General features: G+C 39.0%; 1 protein-coding gene across 3 annotated transcripts in view; it reads left to right on the top strand.

Annotated features, from left to right (window-relative positions):
- The window catches only part of AGTR1 (angiotensin II receptor type 1), a 45,225-nt gene that overhangs the window by 23,235 nt on the left and 2,297 nt on the right, over positions 1-19,693 (top strand). For 2 of the 3 annotated variants that reach the window (XM_081234795.1, XM_081234796.1), the window contains exon 3: positions 5,279-5,425. The exons of the other annotated variant lie outside the window; for it this stretch is intronic. The gene's annotated coding sequence lies outside the window, so the exon portion shown is untranslated. The remainder of the gene's footprint in view (positions 1-5,278; positions 5,426-19,693) is intronic. 3 annotated transcript variants of the gene reach the window in all.

Raw genomic sequence — 19,693 nt, 5'->3', positions numbered from 1 at the left:
CCATGGCTCAGAAAGGATAATCCAGAAGGAGCTCCCAGGTCTCCCTGAGCTGAGGAGACAGAGCTGGGGGTCCAGAGACCACGGAGCTAGAGTTCACAGAGCAGAGTACCAGACGCTAGAGAGCTTTACAAAGGAAGAGCATGGAAATCTGAAAGGTGCCCCCTGTGTTTCAGTGCACGTGAGTGAGTAATCACCCAGAAGGATTAGAGGGCACACTCCGCAGAGATCATCCAGAGCCGGAAAATAGTTGTTGCTCCCACGAGCCAGAGGGGTAAAACTCCTAATTCATGGGACATCAGGTAGCATATTCAGAAGGGTTTTGCCTCAAGAATAGGAAAACATTAGACTAGATGCTTCTCTGGTCCCACCTAACAAAGCTTAAAAGCCAGATCTGAAGGAATCAAACTGTTTGCAAGTAATTTAACTGCTTCCCAGAACAAAGCTGGAGAATTTATATAGGAATACAAAAACATCCAATATCCAACAAGGTAAAGTTCACAGTGCTTAGCATCCATTCAAAAATTACCAGGCATGCAAAGAAGCAGGAAAATAAAATCCATAAAAAGAAAAAAATCAATTAATAGAAACAGACCTAGTAATGACACAGATGATAGAATTCATTTACAAGGCCATGAGATGACTATAACTGTATTCCATATGTTCAAGAAGCTAGGGCGAAAGTCTGAACATATGGAAGAGACATGGACAATATTCAAAAGTCTGAAATAGAATTTCTGGAGCTGAAAACTCAAACCAAGACTTCAGACACTATGACCATGTTTCTTCCACTGCCCCCACCATATTCTTCCCTGGATCATGAGTTTGATCCCAGTGGCCTCATACTTACTACTTGCTTAATACTGAAATTCCCAGATGAATACTTCCTTTTAAGAGGGGTTTAGCATCTGAAGACAACAGACTTCCTGAAGGGCTCCACATGGGCCCTTTCCCATCCCACTTTGACTCCCCCACCCCCGAGGCCCTTCTCTGGCTCGTGGAAGCAGAGGGCACCACTGTCCATGGACTGACATTCCACTCTGGCATGGACTCCTCAGTAGAGTAGCTGCTAGCAGTCCTCAACATGGCACCTTCTGAATTATAAGAAAGTTTATATTATCAGACCACCATGTTCCATCTCGATTTTCCATCTCATTTGAAAACTCTATAGTTTGAAACAGCATGAAATTTGTTCTCTTCACCCAGAATACAATTAAAATGGAAGTTAGTATTGATACTTTTGAAGCTCCCCACCCTTCCCATCCAAGGCACTATGTATAAAATCATGAACTGTGTTCTTCCAGCCAATGAGGCAATTAACCAAAATGTACATGTTGTCCTTTTACAGAATTCAAAATATGCTCATGAGAATTAAACTATTTTTCCAACCAAGCTAAAAAAAAATCAATTTACTTGTCTAGGAAGTTTTATTAGGGCTAGAATTCCAAGAAATGTATATGCTAGCCAAATATTACTGTTCATCAGAAATGCTCCATATTCACCCAGTATTAATCCTGTGTAATTCCCTCAGTCAATGTACCCACTTAACAGCAGATATATTCTCTCTATGTATTGTGTGTGTGTGTGTTCCTAAACCTGCAGTGAATGAATTTAGAAAAAAAGTATCAAAAACACAAACGTAGCCTTGCAACACAAATATGTAGATAATTTCATGCTTGGAGCATCACAGTTCACTTTAGAAACACTTTACTTGACAATGAAGCTTTCAAGAATAAGTATTTTTCAGCACTTACTGAAAATATTTTAAAATCTCACCTCATCACTAGTTATATAACCAGGGCCATGTGGTCATTGTGGCTCTATGAAATGGCATCAGGCCCTTTCACTACTGATCGTCTTTTGGGCACTAGATGATACTTTTTGAATAGATGTTAAAATAATGTGCAAGAACCAAATATCACAGATTGTGTGCTGTATTCACCCACATGGAGACATCACTTTAGTGAAATGCAACAACAGCTCTAGAAAACATACCGGTATCTTTACCAAAATATAAAAAGGAAAAAGGAAAGATAAGTTGCTGGCAAGATCAAAGAAGCAGGGAGGTGCGGTCCCAGCTGCCATTCTGAGGCAGTTCTCAGACTCTGCACCAGGCTAGTCTCATGAGAGCAGCGGTGGGTAATACCTCATCCCATCATATCTCTTTGTTTTCCCACAACCTGCTACTCCTTGGTCATGGATTATTGTTGAATGTGGAAATGGAATGGGGGATGTCTAACAACAGCCCACTTCAAGTATTTAGTGTATTATAAAAACACTGGAATGGGGGTCTGCAGCATCTTGCTGGGGCTTGAAGTCTGTTTTCTTTTTTTTTTTTTTTTTGCGGTACGCAGGCCTCTCACTGTTGTGGCCTCTCCCGTTGCGGAGCACAGGCTCCAGACGCGCAGGCTCAGCGGCCATTGCTCACGGGCCCAGCCGCTCCGTGGCATGTGGGGTCTTCCCGGACCGGGGCACGAACCCGTGTCCCCTGCATCGGCAGGTGGACTCTCAACCACTGCACCACCAGGGAAGCCCAGGTTCCAGTCTTTTTTGTCAATGGTGTTCAGCAGTTTGTTGTGATCTTGGTGTTTTCGTGAGAAGAGGTGGGCTCAAGTCCTTCCACTCCACCATCTTGTCTCTGCCTCCCCTGGTGTCTCTGAGGACGTACATATATATATTCCTGTATTTCTCTCAAGAAGAAAAGCAATAAATATGACCCCTAAATTTCCTTCTATAGCAGAAATTTCTATGACTTCCTGATCTACACTGAGACAAAGCTACACTCCAAACCTAAATCGAAAGTCCATAGTTACAGAATGACTTTTTCTGTAAAGAGAACATCTTAATTTGTTGATGTAACATGAACCATGTTATTTATCTAGAGAATGGCTTTTAAGCAGATCACTGGCCTACTGAAACAGACTGATTACTAAACATATTTTCTCTGTATTAGAACCTCTTCATATCCAAAATTATTAGCATACTATGTTATTCTCACCAAGTTCTAATGAACGTCACAAATCTGCCTGCTCTATTCTGAGTACAAAAATATTTAGCCTAATTTGTTTTTCCATTATTTTATATAGTAATAAAGTAATATCAAAATGTTATTACCAGAAATAATACAGTGTTTTATAATTATTAGAAAGTGAATCTCATGAAGTCATATTAAAAAACAATTACCACATGTTAAGTCAGATAATTCAAGGAAGAGACTTATATGAATACTAGGGGGGCTGTTGGCAAAGGTATTTTTTTCTCTGAATCCTACGCTTTGAAGGAAATTTTTGCCATTTAATTAGTTTAGGTATGCTTCATCAACCAAAGGTCTATAGGATGGTATTTTTCCCCCTCCAGCTTAAAGTAATCTTAAAATCATCTACACTTTAGGTGTTCATACTTTCACTTCTTTTAAAAATGGATCCTTCCTGGATCCTTTACATTGCTTTATGGGATTAACAACAAATTGTATCACCATACGGTATTGTACTGACAGAGCTCTAACGTCATTCCAATCTATTCCTTGGCCATGTGTAATAATGTGACAACTTATACATATATATATAAATTTATGGGGTATTTCACTTAGTATTTGGTGGGGACATATGAATATATATTGAGAATATATAAAATGATAGTAAAAATAGATAATATTTATTGAGTGTTTAATATATGGCAATCTTTTTTCCCCCATGTTGTATTTAACCCTCATGTTAACAGTAAGTTTTTTTTTTTTTTTACATCTTTATTGGAGTATAATTACTTTACAATGGTGTGTTAGTTTCTGCTTTATAACAAAGTGAATCAGTTATACATATACATATGTTCCCATATCTCCTCCCTCTTGCATCTCCCTCCCTCCCACCCGCCCTATCCCACCCATCCAGGTGGTCACAAAGCACCGAGCTGATCTCCCTGTGCTATGTGGCTGCTTCCCACTAGCTATCTATTTTACGTTTGGTAGCGTATATATGTCCATGCCCCTCTCTCGCTTTGTCACAGCTTACCCTTCCCCCTCCCCATATCCTCAAGTCCATTCTCTAGAGAGAGAAAGACAAATACTGTATGCTAACACATATATATGGAATCTAAGGAAGAAAAATGTCATGAAGAACCCAGGGGTAAGACGGGAATAAAGACACAGACCTAACAGCAAGTTTTTATCCTGTTTTAAAAGATGAGGACACTAAGGCTCAATAAGGATGAGTAAATTAGCCAGTTACAAGATTAGTCAGAGGCTGAGCCAGGATCTTACCTTTGTGACTGCACAGCTTACGGTTTCTTTCCCATGATGCCTGCCAGCCACCAGACTCTGCTAACATTAATTAATGTTCCCTTTTAAAATTCTAAGTACTGAATATATACCTCTTGATATATAGATTAGCTTTCCACTTCAGCCATATATTAAACTTGTTTTTATGGTATATGGTCTGTTCACACTGAATGAGTATAATAAATTATCTTTTGAGGAAATTATTTTAAACATAGAATCTTACAACGTTCTTACAAGGGCGAGGTAGAGGCTTTATCATCTCATTCCCATTGGTCAGAGCAATGTCCAGTGAAGGTTTAATGATTTGCCTAAGGTCTCAATTTCTAGAATGGCAAAGAAAAAGCCGCCAAGTCCTCCACCCCCTAGTTCCAGACTACTGTTTGTTCTCAAGTCTTTTTTCCCCCTCTGTTAAACCCTGCAATCAACTGATTTCTACTCTTCAACTTCTTAAATTATGTTGCCTTTTTACTCACCACTATTGGTTTTATATATTAAGATTCGGCATCAGCATTTACCATATCTTTTACTTCCTAATTCTGAGTGTTTCCATCTGATTGCTTATTTTTGAACCTTATGGGCTTTTTCTTTATTTCAGTTTTATCCCAATTATCCAGGAAAGGCTGCCTGAGTCGTCTGAAAGCTCTGATGTTCTCAATGAAAAGACCTTCTGCATGACCTTGTTTGTCTCCCATGGAGTTGCATATCACAACTTCAAATGCCCCACTAAAATGTTACCCATTTGGCATCAGTATACAGAAAAGGCTGCATTCTGTGATAAGAAGTACAGCGGTGTTTTCCTAGTGAGAGAATAGAGTTCTCAATTGGGAAAAGGGGAAGTATAATTTCCTCAGGTTTAGCTGGCATTTCAAACACAATGGTGCTTTTCTTCTAGAACTAGTCAGTAAGAAATTTGTAGGGAAAATACCACAGGAACCAATAAACAATTAAAATTTTGGTCATAGAACTCTATTAATATTGGTCCTTTAGAAACCCTTTTTTTTTTTTCAGAAATGTTCTTCGGCTACAAAAACAACTACTCATTGCCCTTATGGATCAGTAAAGCAGTTGGGCAGAGAAGACAAGTAACAGAGCCTCAAACTAAGTAACTGAAACTCTTTGGTTGACAAACTTGGAGAGATTATCATTTGTAACTAGGTATGTTTATCCCTCTCTAACTAGGTATGCTTATCCCTCTCTTACTTTTCTCTACTTGGTTTAATTCTCATTAGAGCCTTGATGACAGGCTACATCCAATGTGTTGATCTACAGAGAAGAAAAGCCTAATGTAAATGCAAAGATGAATTTACATTCAAATATTGTACAGTCAGTTCAGACACTAATGACTCAGATTGACACAGCAGTTGCCTATGGCAGTGATGCCACCAGAGGGCAGGGTTTGACTTCCGGACCTGGTGGCTGCCTTCCTCCAGAGGCAACCTTGGAGTTACTATAAGAGCCATCAAATCCTTAGAAGCCCTTATAATGAATCTAAGCTCAAATTCTCTCTTCCATTGTTCTTATACAGAATCCTAGAATTCTGGAAAATACTTAGAGAGGATAATTTCTAGAATGATCTGACACAACAGATATTTAGTCAACTCACAATTTTAGAGCCCCTACTAAGTATTCAGCATGACCTTGAACATTTAAAGGCTACCTGACAGAATTTTACCTTTTGAGGGATCTATAGTTTCCCTGAGAAGATATGAATATAATACCACCACTAAAACAGACTGTATAAGTTAACTTATTCCACGAAAGATAAGAACTACAGGTTATCAAGAATTGAAAGGGGAAAAAACAAAGTCCAGACCAGAAAGATTTCTCAACAACAGTACCACTGACATCTTAGAGTAGATAATTCTTTGCTGCAGGGGTCTATCCTGTGCCTTGTAAGATGATTAGCAGTATCTTTGGTCTCTACCCACTAGATGCTAGTAAAACCCCCTCCTCCCTTTCCCCCTGTTATAGGAACCAAAAATGTCTACAGACATTGCAAAATGTCCCTGGAGGGCAAAATTACCTGATAGAGAAGCACTTAACCAGAGTATAAAGAGATGACCTTACCAAAAAAAAAAAAAAAAAAGAAAGAACTGAACCTTGAAACTTTAAAATGTCAGAAATGTGAGGACCTGCTCTCTAAGCCTCAGTTTCCTCATCTGAAGAGTGGGAATAATGGTGCCTTCCCTCATAGGTCTTGTATTAGTTTGCTAGGACTGCCATAACAAAATAACAATAGAAATTTATTTTCTCCCAGTTCTGGAGGCTAGAAGTTCAAGATCAGGTTGCCAGCAGGGTTGGTTTCTGGTGAGACCTTTCTTTTTCACTCGAAGACAGCCACCTTCTCACTGTCTTCACATGGTTTTTCCTCTGTGCAAGCACATTCCTGGTGTGTCTTCCTCTAATAAGGACACCAATCATACTGGATTAGGGCCCCAACCCTGTGACCTCATTTAACCTTAATTACCTCTTTAAAGGCCCTATCTCCAAATATAGTCACATTGAGGATTTAGGCTTCAATGTATGAATTTGGGGTTGGGGGGGACACAATTCAGTTCATAACAGGGCTCTCACAGAGATGAAAGCAATTAGCACAAAACTTGGCATATAGTAAGCATTCAATTAATCATAAATGTTCCTATTGTTAATATTAAGCCACTATTATTATAAGTCCTCCATGTGAATCAGATACCAGCTGAAACACAGAAGAGTATAAAACAATAAGTTTATTTGAACACTTGTGTGTCACTTTGTGCTGAAGTTATGCAGCTAAAAAGTTTAAATTGACATTTTCCCCATTGACGTAGCTAATTATTTCAAAGATGTTCTGGCTTCCTTTATGCAAAGGTCAAAGGGCAGTAGATCCTGCATCCCCAGCATCTGATGAGTAGTAAATGACCCAGAAATAAGCTTTTAAGTGCTTTGGGGAATTTATTTGTGTAAAGAAATTCTGTGTAAATATTTCTTGAGAGTGTGGGTGATTAAGTTCACCCTCTTAATTTGATTTATGTTTCACCTATCTCACAGGAGATAAGAACAAAAATAAACTAGGGAGGAAAAGAAATAAACAGCTTTGAACAGTCGTGGCCTTTAGTTGGAACCAGAAAACCGTGGAGATTTTGAAATTGCAAAGGAACATGGGCCTTCTTCTGCCAAAAAACTTGTTTATAAAAACTAGAGAGTGTTACATATTTCTACCACACTGGCTTATCATTTGAAATTTCTGCTGGCTCAAGTGAAAGTGTGCTGTCCGATATCCTACTGTGGGATTTCCTCCTTAACCACAGTTGCTTTCCGATCAGAGGCTTGTGACTTTGAGGACCAGAACACAGTCGGCTTAGCCAGCCAGAAGAACAAGAGGAGAGGTTTCATATCTCATGAAAAAAAAGGAAGCATTAACAGGGAAAAAATGGAGTCAACGTTGACAGCTGCTGAGTTGAACAGTTTTATTGTTGGTAATAAAAGCAGAAATTGCTTGCTGAAAGTGAAGGTGAGAAAAGACAGAAATTGCTATGGCAAAGTTAAAAACAAGAGGAGATGGTGTTCTTGGTGTGGCCTAGAATGTTTGAAAACATTCACCTTGCCCTTAAAGAGCTGTTGCTGTATGAGTAATGTGCCATTTCACTGCATAACCCTTGTATGCAGAAATGCTCTATTTCCCTTGTACAAACCAAGGGATGCATTTATTCTACATTTAGAGGAAAAACAAACAATCGAAGGCAAAGAGGTGCATTATCTTATGCAGCTCTCTTGGAAAGAGTTCATTTTTTTGTCCTGCTCAGACTGCACACAAATACTGGGAATATATTTTAATTTCAAATCTGATAGGTGACATCTGGTAACTCATTTATTGCTAATGAAGTTTTCACAGGAAGCAGCAGTCACCAGTATCTCATCGTATTTTTCAGTTGGCAAAGTGTTGTTTACCTTTAATTGGCCCAGCATCCGTGCCTCTTATCACAGGATGATTAATTAGAGAACACAAGTAGCCCCACATAGAAATGAAGGGAGAGGTAAATAATGGGAGATAGAATGGTCTAAACTTTTTTTTATTAAAATCAGTGGTGTAGTATCATTGTAATTTATATTTTAAAATTATATAGGTATTCAAGAACATGATTAGAGCTGGAAAAACTGGTCAAGAAGCTCATTAGCAGTGCCTCCAGGCCCCTCTCTGAGCCTTTCCACCCGTTTCTGGTCCTTTAGCTTCTTCTCCTTCCAGAATCACATGCAGTTTTCCAATCCTTCTTATCCATATTCGCTTGCAAGGGAAAAATTGGTCATTTACACCACAGTGGATTTTAATAACACTAACAAAAGTCTTAAAGCTACAGGACCTCATAGCATCTCCACATACATGATCTCATTGGATGTTCACAATGGTATTGTGAGCCAGACTGGACAGATATTTTATCACTTCATCATTATCATGAACTTCATCATCATTATTTTCCAGATGAATAAGATGAGTCGTAGGTTTGGTGAAAAGCTAAAAACTTCATAGCTCATGAGAGGTAAATCGTGTACTTGATTCAGGTCTTTGGTTCCCAGCACCATGCTCTTCCACGACCTTAACTCTGGCTCTCACCTGTGTCAGCGTGTCTTCTCCTGCAGGTAGATCTTGGTTCTAATGGGTGTATAGATGTGGGTATCTTCCACCCCACCCCAGTTAAAGAAATTCCAGATATCTAGGAGTAGGTGCAAGGGTTATTTGACTAGATGACTCCTGTTCGGCTCCCCTTAGCTACTCCAGTCCTGAGTGTTTAAAAGAAATACAGAGTTTAATGTGTAACTCTCAAGCTGCATTTAGGAATTTGTCCTATTTCTTCAGGTTTTAATGCCTCAAAGGGGCCAAATGAAAACATTTTAGCTGATGGCACTTTTGTTGTTTGCTGTATTTGGTTTTGCCTATGAATCGTGACAGGCACAGAGCACATAAGCAAGGGTTACAAATGAAGATGCCAGTAGGGCAGTGGTTTTTAAATGTTAGTGTGCATCAAAATCACCTGGAGGGCTCATTAAAATTTTGTTGGACCTCACCCACAGGGTTTCTAATTCAGTAGGTCTGCGGTGAGGCCTAAGATTTGCATTCCGAAGGAATTCCCAGGTGATGGTGATGCTGCTGTTCCAAGGGACCACATTTTCAGGACCATTGCTAGAAGGGCTAGGAAGGGCTAGGTAGGTGACTTACATGAGGGAAGCACATATGCTGTGCTGTCCAGTTCAGTGGCCTGCCCCAAGTGGTGACTGAGCACTTGAAGTGTGGCTAGTTTCAACTAAGATGTGCTGGAAACAAACTATACTCTGGCTTTTGAAGACTCGGTACAAAAAAAAAAAAAAAAGTAAAATATCTCAATAATTGTTATATTGATTACATGTTGAAATGACAATATTTGGGGTATATTGGGCTAAATAAAATATATTACCAAAATTAATGTCACCTGTTCCTTATTTTTTAATGTGGCTACTAGAAAATGTTTAATTACATATGTGGCTCACATTATATTTCTTTTGAACAGCACTGACCTAAAGAATCAGAAAATAGAGAATGGTGGGGATTAGTGAACCACAGAGTATTCAAATTCCAAAAGCTGTAAACATTTTGGGGGCCAAAGAAAATATATCTGTCAATCAGATTTAGCCTGAGGGTCCCACGTTGTACACAAACATTTGCTGCTACAATGTAAATGTAGAAGCTATACAATATCTTATCATTTTACCTTTCAGCATTAATCAAGTACCTTGTTATAATTCTTGAAGTAAAAGCATTAGATTACAATAATCAAAAATATTTCTGCTGAATTTCTGAATGAAAAAATTCCATTAATCTTTTGAAGTTCTGAGTTTTCTTTCATGAAGTTCATTTCATTTATCCTTGCATTATAGAAAGCTTATATTTTCAAAGTGCCTCCATACCTTCCAAAGACCTCACTTTTTAACTTTAACAATCTATGAAATAGAGGTGAGAACAGGTATTGGTATTCCCATTCTAAATACTTTGTAATATTTAAGGTATAACAAAGTAAGAGATTAAATTACCTATGTATGATTTCAGTGACAAAACAAGCCATTGGACAGGACTCTATTCCAGTGCTTTCTCTGTCAAACCATTCTAATACCTCTCCATTTAATGACATTTTAATGTAAAAAATAAAATTAAAAGTAGCATACAAAACTGTATTTGAAAGAAAATGTAACTCTGTGATAAAAATCAAATGGACATAACCCTTACAGAATTCATTTTCTTGGCACAAAAGTCCATTTAGCTCATCAAAACACTGACAATATAATACTTCAAAGTATTATTCTAAATAGTATATTACTGTGAGGTTCCTCTGCCCTCACCTCTATGTTTTATCTGGGCAACTGAACCACTCTGAGTATATGCTAAACTTTAAAAAGTTGTATTTTCCCCACAGAGAATCTGAGAAGAGGTTCGTTTTGAATAAGTTATTTTAACAATAACATATTGTGCCACCTTTTTCATAGGATGATACTTTTAATTTTGACTTGCAGCCATGAATCAATCTGTCTTTATTTACCCTTTCACCTGGAATTGCCAGTGAATAACACAAGGGATGCCTGAGAGGCTCACAGTCTTTGACCATAAATGGAGTGAAAAGAGCTAGTCTAGATGGGGTCCAAACCTATAATCTTGACCTCATCAACCTGGAATCACAACCAGCTATCCAAATGCTCTGCTGGGGAAACATTTCTTTGGGTTAATAGTTAATCTAAAAAATGGGGTGGGGGGAACGCATTGTCACTATAACATAATGATCTTAAGTAGAGTTTCTTTATTCATCTTCAGTAAGAGGTAAAATTCTTTTCATTTCATTTTAAATAAAAAAGAGTTTGTATATTTAATTACAGAATGTTATTAACTCATTGTGAAACTAATAATATCTGTATCAATAGACAAATAGCTGGCTGATTTAATGATTTATTGGGTAATTTCTACTTGTCGAGCCATTATTGTATACCTTTTGTATATCTACCTAATATATATCTTTGTATATTGTATACAAAAGATGTATACCTATTCAGAAGAGAGATTATGAAATTTCAGTGTTTCAGGAGATTTTCTGAGGCATGTACCAGCTCCCCGACAATAGAGAAACCTAGAGAAGCTAAGTGACTGGTTCAAGGTCACATTGCTAGTGAGCGGGAAAGCCAAAATTAGAACCCAAGTCTCCTTACACATTGTGCAGGACCAATTCATAAACTATCATTCAAAGAATATTTCTGCTTCAATTAGGACACTGGGTAATTTGGGGAAACATGTACAATATACTGAATATTTAATCCTTCTAGCTTCATTTAAAATTTATGGTTATCTGATTTGCATAACATTAAAAACTTTAATCTGAAATGAATTGCCATGTCATATGCCATATATGGTTATATGCCATAACCTCTAACATAAAACTCATAATACATACAAATTCTATAATATTATCATCATTTCTTAAGGGTATAAATTAATTAGTGCATCCTTTCCTTCCCAAGAACTTTCCTCATACCCCTTAAAGTGGAATTTGAAATGAAATAAGCAGTGTCTGCTCCTGATTTAAAGTCTCAAAGAAGCAAATGTGGAGTGGCTTCACAGATGAAATCCGGGCTTTTGTTCACAAGTTGGATAAAGCAGCTGTTGTTGGCTGAGATGCCCACCTAGGAGCTGCCTCTTCCATCTTTAGAAAAAGAAAAGCTTGTAAACAGTCTCCGAAAGCCATATATTAAAAATGAGGTTTCCTCCACCTTGATGGCCAAGATACTGATCTTTCTAAAGGTGGTTATGATTCCTTCAGGGAGATTCTATGAGTCCATAAATTTGAGGAAGTTGGAAGTAGTAAAGGACAGGGGTTCATGTATGTAAAAGCTTTCTTCCAAGTTAGATATTATTTTCCTTTTCTCCTAGTCTCTGGAACACTACTCTTTCTAAGCTAACCGAAAAACCTTCCATTGCCTTCTATGTTTAACATAAGAAGAATATTTTCTACTAACACCAGTGTGTCAAAGGAAGATTATTAAGCACCTGATTAGACTTAATCACATATCTTTCATCCCTATCTTTCCTTTCTGAAATTAAAAAAAAAATCATACTACAGAAATAGCCAAGAGTTTAGGACAGACAAGAGTGGGAGGAAATAGCATAGGAATGAAGAGAGTTGTTTGGGGAGCTTGGGATATTCATCACAACCGACTTGTTTAATCTATAATCTATGATAAATTGGAGCTTCTCGAGTGGAGAGAAATTTAATTGTAGTTTAGTGTTATATTATTAGATATTAAAGTACTGAATAATTTCCAAGAAGCAAAAATTTAGGATTAACATTTTACTTTCCTTGAAATTTATACCCTAACTTGGAAGGAACTTCTGAATTTCCTTTCTTAAAGCTGAGTTCTTTAGGTTCTTGGGCTATTTTGGACAAAGCAAAGGGGAGGACTGGTTGAGGATGACAGAATATTTAACCACCATCACTACAGTTGGTTACATATGGTATGAGCAGAAATTAAAAAGTAGCTTGCGCTGTTTTCATTTCTTGTGAGGGCAGGCCATGGTGGAATGATATTGTCTTAGGAAGAGGGCCAGACACCACTACTTACCACTTAGACATACCACACTTGCATTCATTAAGTTTGAAGAGATTGAATCTTAAGTATGTAATTAGTATGGCATTAATAATTTTAATGAAATATCTTTTGTATTAAGAGAAAGATTAATCTAGGAATTGCAGAGGCAAACAAAATCGTCTCCAAGAAAAGTATTTAACATAGAGAAGTTAGGCTGGGATTGCTGACCAAAAGCACTGCATTCTCCTGCGGATCTGACTTGAGAGTAATTCTGGTCACTTGCCTTATGATGCAGGCTCTTTGCCATGCTCCCTTCTTCATGGCTGCCAGGATTACCAGCCTGGAGGAGAGTGTCACCCAGAAAGGCCTGGATGCTTCATCAAAGGTCATGATGGGACAGGGAGAGCAAGAAGAGGGACAAGACTGTATTTCAAAGCTTATTGGATCCAAGCAACTTAACTACTATCACCAAATAATGTGTAGGGCAACTTCCAGTCAAGATGAAGATAATGGATTAAGCAATCATGGATATTACCTTTTTTCTCTAAATACATAAAATATCACATTACAGCTCCATATAAGAATTGAGACTACAGGGGCCAGAGAAGAACCAACACCAGATACACAGCTGAGATAAAGTTCTAATGACTTTACCAGAATGGAAGTAAAGGCCATTAAGCTCATGTACTGAAGGCAATGGACACTGGCTTTCCTGGTTAAAGCCAGGACTGGAAAATTACTGCCCATTGTGACCAAAGACTAAGATAACTTCTGTAGGCGAGCAAAAATCTGAGAAAGGGTAGAGGGCCAAATATGCAGTATCTGCAAAGTCAGGGGTTGGAAACTAGGCTGAGAATTGGCATTAAAAGCTTTTCCAGGGCTTCCCTGGTGGCGCAGTGGTTGAGAGTCCGCCTGCCGATGCAGGGGACACAGGTTCGTGCCCCGATCCGGGAGGATCCCACATGCCACGGCGTGGCTGGGCCCGTGAGCCATGGCCGCTGAGCCTGCGTGTCCGGAGCCTGTGCTCCACAACGGGAGAGGCCACAACAGTGAGAGGCCCGTGTACCGCAAAAAAAAAGAAGAAAGCTTTTCCAGATCAAGTGAGTGTTGTATGACCAAGCAGAAATTTTACCACCACTGCCATCCACTCAGGCCTCCTAAAGAAGTTAATTCCCACTAGAGATTAACTCGCAAAGATTATGAAACCTAAAATGAAGGCAAATGCCAAGAAAGAGCGTCTATAGATGAAACAAATAGAATTTATTCCTGAAGAACTACAAATAGTAAAGCAATTGGATAGGGGCTCTTCACATACAGATGTTCAGAATGGTTATGGAGATAAGGGTAGAAATAGACCCCATAAAATAAGAACAGAAGGTTAAGAAATAAGAACAAGTGGATTTGAAAAAGTAACAAGTAGAAACCCTAAAAATTTGAATGCCAACTTCTATGATTCAATGAATTCACAAATGGATACTAATAGTTGTTCCCTGTAGAATGCCTCATTCATTACTAGGGGAAAAACACACAGGAGCAGAAACAGTTGCTTTCTAATGTCTGAATTATAAAATAGGAGCAATAAAGAGAGTGCCTTTTGAATAGGATGGTGTATTGAGCTGTCCAGCACTACAGGCAAATAACAAACACTGGCGTACTCTTTTTGATATTTAAGAAAGATACTTTGGGGCACAGTGGTTAAGACTCCATGCTCCCAATGCAGGGGGCCTGGGTTCGATCCCTGGGCAGGGAACTAGATCCCACGTGCATGCCACAACTGAGAGTTCACATGCCACAACTAAGGAGTCCCGGAGCACAACTAAGGAGCCCGCCTGCTGCAACTAAGACCTGGTGCAACCAAATAAATAAACATTTAAAAAAATAAATAAAAGGAGATAATAAAATTAAATAGAATTGTTAAAAAAAGAAAGATACTTTGATAGATTATCCTAAAATATAATTATTTGGTTGTTTAGTTCTCTCTTTATTATCATAGGAAACTTTGGGGTATTTTTTTTTCTTCAGATTGCAAACTCATTAAAAAAGGAGCTTGTAATGAACAATTTAATTAGATTGGTTTTGGCTTGCCTAAAAGCTTAAAGAGGTATTAATATTCTAATCAAAAGTCTTGGGGAAATATTCTTAGAATTAAAAAAAAAAGAAAAAAGAAAATCTTCTTTCTTAGGTTCGTTTTTAAGAAACAGGGAAGCTGTCAAGGAATGAAAGGTAACTCCTAGTAAAGCAAGCAGTAGATAAATGTGGTGTGGCCACCATGAACCAACCTTGTGTTTGTAGCAGACTGAAAGTTCCCACCTGACTCATGGCAAATTTATTCATCTGCTTAAGATTATTTTTTACTCATACTTTGAAAGAAAGATAGCTTGGTATTTTTAGCCTTTTAATGGCAAGACAAAGAGCTTACCAATGATAAACCTTTTTTTTAAACCTCTCATGCTTTTTTGATCCATGGCTGAGTCAGCACTTGCCTTGCATTCAAAAAATTAATAGTAAAGATTCAAATAAAACACATTTATTAAACACTTACTATTTGAAAGATAGGCCCAGTACTTTCAAGTTATTGCATTTAATTACTACAATAATTAAGCACAGTAAGAATCATTGCTCCCATTTCTTACAGATGAGGAAACTGAGGCTTATGTTCAGAGAAAAATTGGGTGACTTATCCAGAGCCATACAGATTTGTAAGTGGTAAAGGAAGATTCCATTCCAAGCATTTTGACTCCAACTTCCATCTTGTTTACCCCAAGAGGAAATGATGTTGTGGAATTCATATAAACCACAGAGCCTGAGCAAAAGCTACAGTGAGACCCAGAAATAGAGAGAGGTGGGTCCTCCTGTGTTTTTAATCAGTATCCTACCTGCCTATAACCCTACTGGAAGAAGAAGCAGGATGAAACAGAAAAGTAGCTGCTTTCTGGGACTCAAAAGTTTGGTGTCCTAGGAGATCACATGTCTCTCTCCTTCAGCTGCTCACCAAAATAGCATACTTTCAAGCTTCAAAGAGAAAAACAGCCTACTCTTTACCACTTATTTATCATCAATCTAAGGTGACTCCAATCATAAGAGTTCCATTTTCTCTCTTTCTCAAGAACCAAGTTTCTCTAGGGAAGCCTATGAGTGGCAACAGTGCAGACTAAGAGAACAATATTTCTTACCTACCAGTATGGCCTGTGTCACCGTCCAATCCAGTACACATTCAGACTCCACACCCCTGCCTGGAAGGTTGTACAATATCTGTAAATTTACAAGAGCAGTTTCCCATAGATGAAGCTTCAGACATTTATAAGGAGGGAAAAGTTCAAGCAATAACGAAATCTCTACTCCACCTTAGCTGGCCGGGTGGTTGCCTTTAACTTCTAACCACTCTGTTTCCCATACATCCTCCCAAGTCCAAGTGCCATCTCTGGGAAATGTGCCTGATAACTCCTGGATGTTCCCACCATCAAGCTGGGTCAGTGAAAAATACAGAACATTCCACATGCCTCTGGTATGGTATAGTATCCAACACAGTGGAGATAATTTTGGCTTTAAGGCTCCTGTTCCCCCAGCTAGACTCAAATCATCCAAAGCAGGAGAAGGACTGTGACTTCATTCACTTTGCATCCCTGACCCCAGCACATAGTAGGTGTTTAGTGGCTATGGAACGAATGGATGACTGCCTGCTGAATACACTATTTGCATTTCTGCTTTCTTGTACTTGCTTCTGCTATTTTCATCCCCTGAAATTCCTCTCCCCAACGCCTTACTACATAGGAAGTTTTGGTCACTGCTTATATAAACATTTATATAAAATGCCCTTCCAGCTAGTATATTCAATGCTATGCCCAGAGTTTCTCAAATAATATACTCATCAAAATAATATGGACCTCATTCAAACTTCCAGGGATGTTCCCCTAGCTGTTCAGAGCAACCTTTTACATTTTAAATATTAGTCAATATGGATCGATGGAAACTTAAGAAAAGGCTGACCTCAGAATGTGAAGGAATTGGAGTCCAAAACCATGTTTATAAATTGGTCCTTTCAAATGCAAATTTTTCCACTGAAATTCTTTTATCAATGATGGTTATAGTTCCAGCCTAGTCAATAAAGTTCTACCCCCTCTAGATAAAAAATGGGACCAGGGCTTCCCTGGTGGCACAGTGGTTGAGAGTCCGCCTGCCGATGCAGGGGACACAGGTTCATGCCCTGGTCTGGGAAGATCCCACATGCCATGGAGCGGCTGGGCCCGTGAGCCATGGCCGCTGAGCCTGCGCATCCAGAGCCTGTGCTCCGCAACGGGAGAGGGCACAGCAGTGAGAGGCCCGCGAACCGCAAAAAAAAAAAAAAAATGGGACCAGCAAGGGTTGTGTGCCCTCAAAGTGAGGTCGAGAGAGGAAAGAGAATTTCCTCCCTGCTCTTGTGCGCTCAAGCTCAGGGCACCCAAGGAATCCTAATGAATCCAGTTTATTCCTTCCTAACATTTAGTGCCCTTATGCCCAAACTGAAACAAATATTTAACTCTGCCGTATTTTCAGTTCAACCCAGGCTACTTTTAATCTTTGAGATTCTTTAACCTTGACATTTCCAATGTTTTCCTAGGCAAAAATCCAACTTATCACAACTAGATGTTAGAAGGAGAGCAAATAAGTAAATTAACCCACTTTAAGGTATGAATGACTGCTAGCTCCTAAGCTTTTTAAGAAGCATTTAATTTTTAATAGAGAGTATTTGTTTATCTAAATGAATTTCTACTTTTAAATTGGCATAATTTCAGTAATGATGACTTTTTTAAAAACTGAAAAAATCAGGAAAGTGTAGAGAAATCCTTCTGGGTAAGGAAGAAGTAGGTCAAACCTTCCTGAGAGCCTAGCCCTGTTTTCTACTAAGTTATTCCTTATTTTTATCTTCTTCTGTTTTGTAAACTACAGATTTCTAAAAGTGCCAAGGGTTTTTTTTTTTTTTTTTTCAGTTTGGTTTGGTTTGGTTTGGGATTAGATTTGGGTTTGGGTTTTGGCTTGTTATCCAAGGTGAAGCCCAGGTTGACACTGAGTATTTTCTGTCAGATTCTTTGGGAGCAGAATGTAAATTGATTTCGTTGGCCCCTAGAAATTAGTCTCAATACTCTCTACTTGTAGCTTTAAGTTACATAATATTCACTCATTCGTTTGTCCACTTGCTCTCTTATTTATTAGATATTTATCATCTGCTTCCAGGAAGGTGTCAGGGCCTATACTAATGAACAAGATGCTTCGAACAGGCCTTACCCTCAAGCCATTGACAAACCAGTGGAGAAGACAGATATGTCAACATACCATTATAATATATAGGTCAAAACCTACATCAAGAGTGCCAAAGCAGCACAAAAAAATGGAACAGCCAATTGCCCAGACAAGTCAGGAAGGCTCCACAGATGATGTGACATTTGCCTGTTGGTGGATGCTGATGCCCCCATGAATGATAAGAGAAGAAAGGGATTTAGATTATATAGTCTTGAGTACAAAAGGAGAAGATGACGAGGGCATAGAGCCAAAAACTTGGGTAGGGAGAATAACTGCCTCCTTGGGGGAGGCAAAGAGGCCACTTCAGAACCTCTCTTTCCCAGTGTTACCTCTTAAAATCTGGCTACTTGAGACTCATCCTTCTCATAGCACCACTTTGCACCAAGATGGACACCACCTTAAGTGCACGAGTTCATCCAGCTCTCCCGGATGCCAAGCACAGCTATCCCGGGCAGACTATTCATGTCTTATTCCTGCTTCTCTTCTTACCCGGGATGATTTGCTACAAGTGGAATGCATGCCCATGCTCACCTAGGGACCCACTCCTGGTGGAGTAATAGGGTCTTTACCCAACACCACTACACTGCTTGGCCAGCCTCGCCTGTGCCTAGGGCTGGCCTTCACCTCAGAGCCTGCCTGTGCCACACCCTGCCATGTTATCCTCAAAGCATCTTCAGCTTCCCTTCCAAGGGTTTTCTTTTCTTTTCTTTCTTTTGCGGTACGCAGGCCTCTCACTGTTGTGGCCTCTCCCGCTGCGGAGCACAAGCTCTGGACACACAAACCCAGCGGCGTGGCTCATGGGCCCAGCCACTCCGCGGTACGTGGGATCCTCCCGGACCGGGGCACGAACCCGCGTCCCCTGCATCGGCAGGCGGACTCTCAACTACTGCGCCACCAGGGAGGCCCCCAAGGGTTTTTTGATAGACTCTTGTCTAGGGCAGAATATGATGCTTTTCTAAATCACATAAATGAATGGCTTGATTGTTGATTATGTAAAATATTGGAGCAAATATTTGCAAAAGTCTTTATGGAGCTCATTCCTTAGCATCTGATTCTTCCTAAAATCCTAAAGAACCACTGCTATCTTGAGCCTCTCCAAAATACATGTTTTATTGATAATCCTGACCTAATCTATTTATTTGACATCCTTGTTAGACAAGCGGTTAACCTCAGAGTTAACTCCAGAAGTGGCTTGTGGGCACAAAAGTTAGGAAATTCAGGCCCTTTTGCTAGACTGCGGTGGAAGTTAAAGAATAAATGGTAACTGCCTGTAGTGACCTGGAAAACCATGGAAAGAATGCTGTTCCCCAAAGCGTTGAGCGCCCTCCCTTTTATCACCTCTTAAATCAATTCCTCAGAACCTAGAGGCAGCTATTCAGACCACTTAAGGGAGGATGCTAATAATTTTTATACCTAAGATTGTGATATGAAAGAAATGGTTCAAACAATAAGATACGGATGTGTCACATTTCCGAGGTTAAGGACAAATTAATTAGCCTCAGGAAAAACTCAAGTCTTTCTGAATAACTAATTTAATTCAGTAGTATTTTCTGAGATTTAGATTATGTTTTT

Source organism: Mesoplodon bidens (genome assembly GCF_964165515.1).
Source record: "Mesoplodon bidens genome assembly, chromosome: 5".
NCBI lineage: Eukaryota > Metazoa > Chordata > Mammalia > Artiodactyla > Ziphiidae > Mesoplodon > Mesoplodon bidens.
This window is presented reverse-complemented; position numbering and strand designations above follow the sequence as displayed.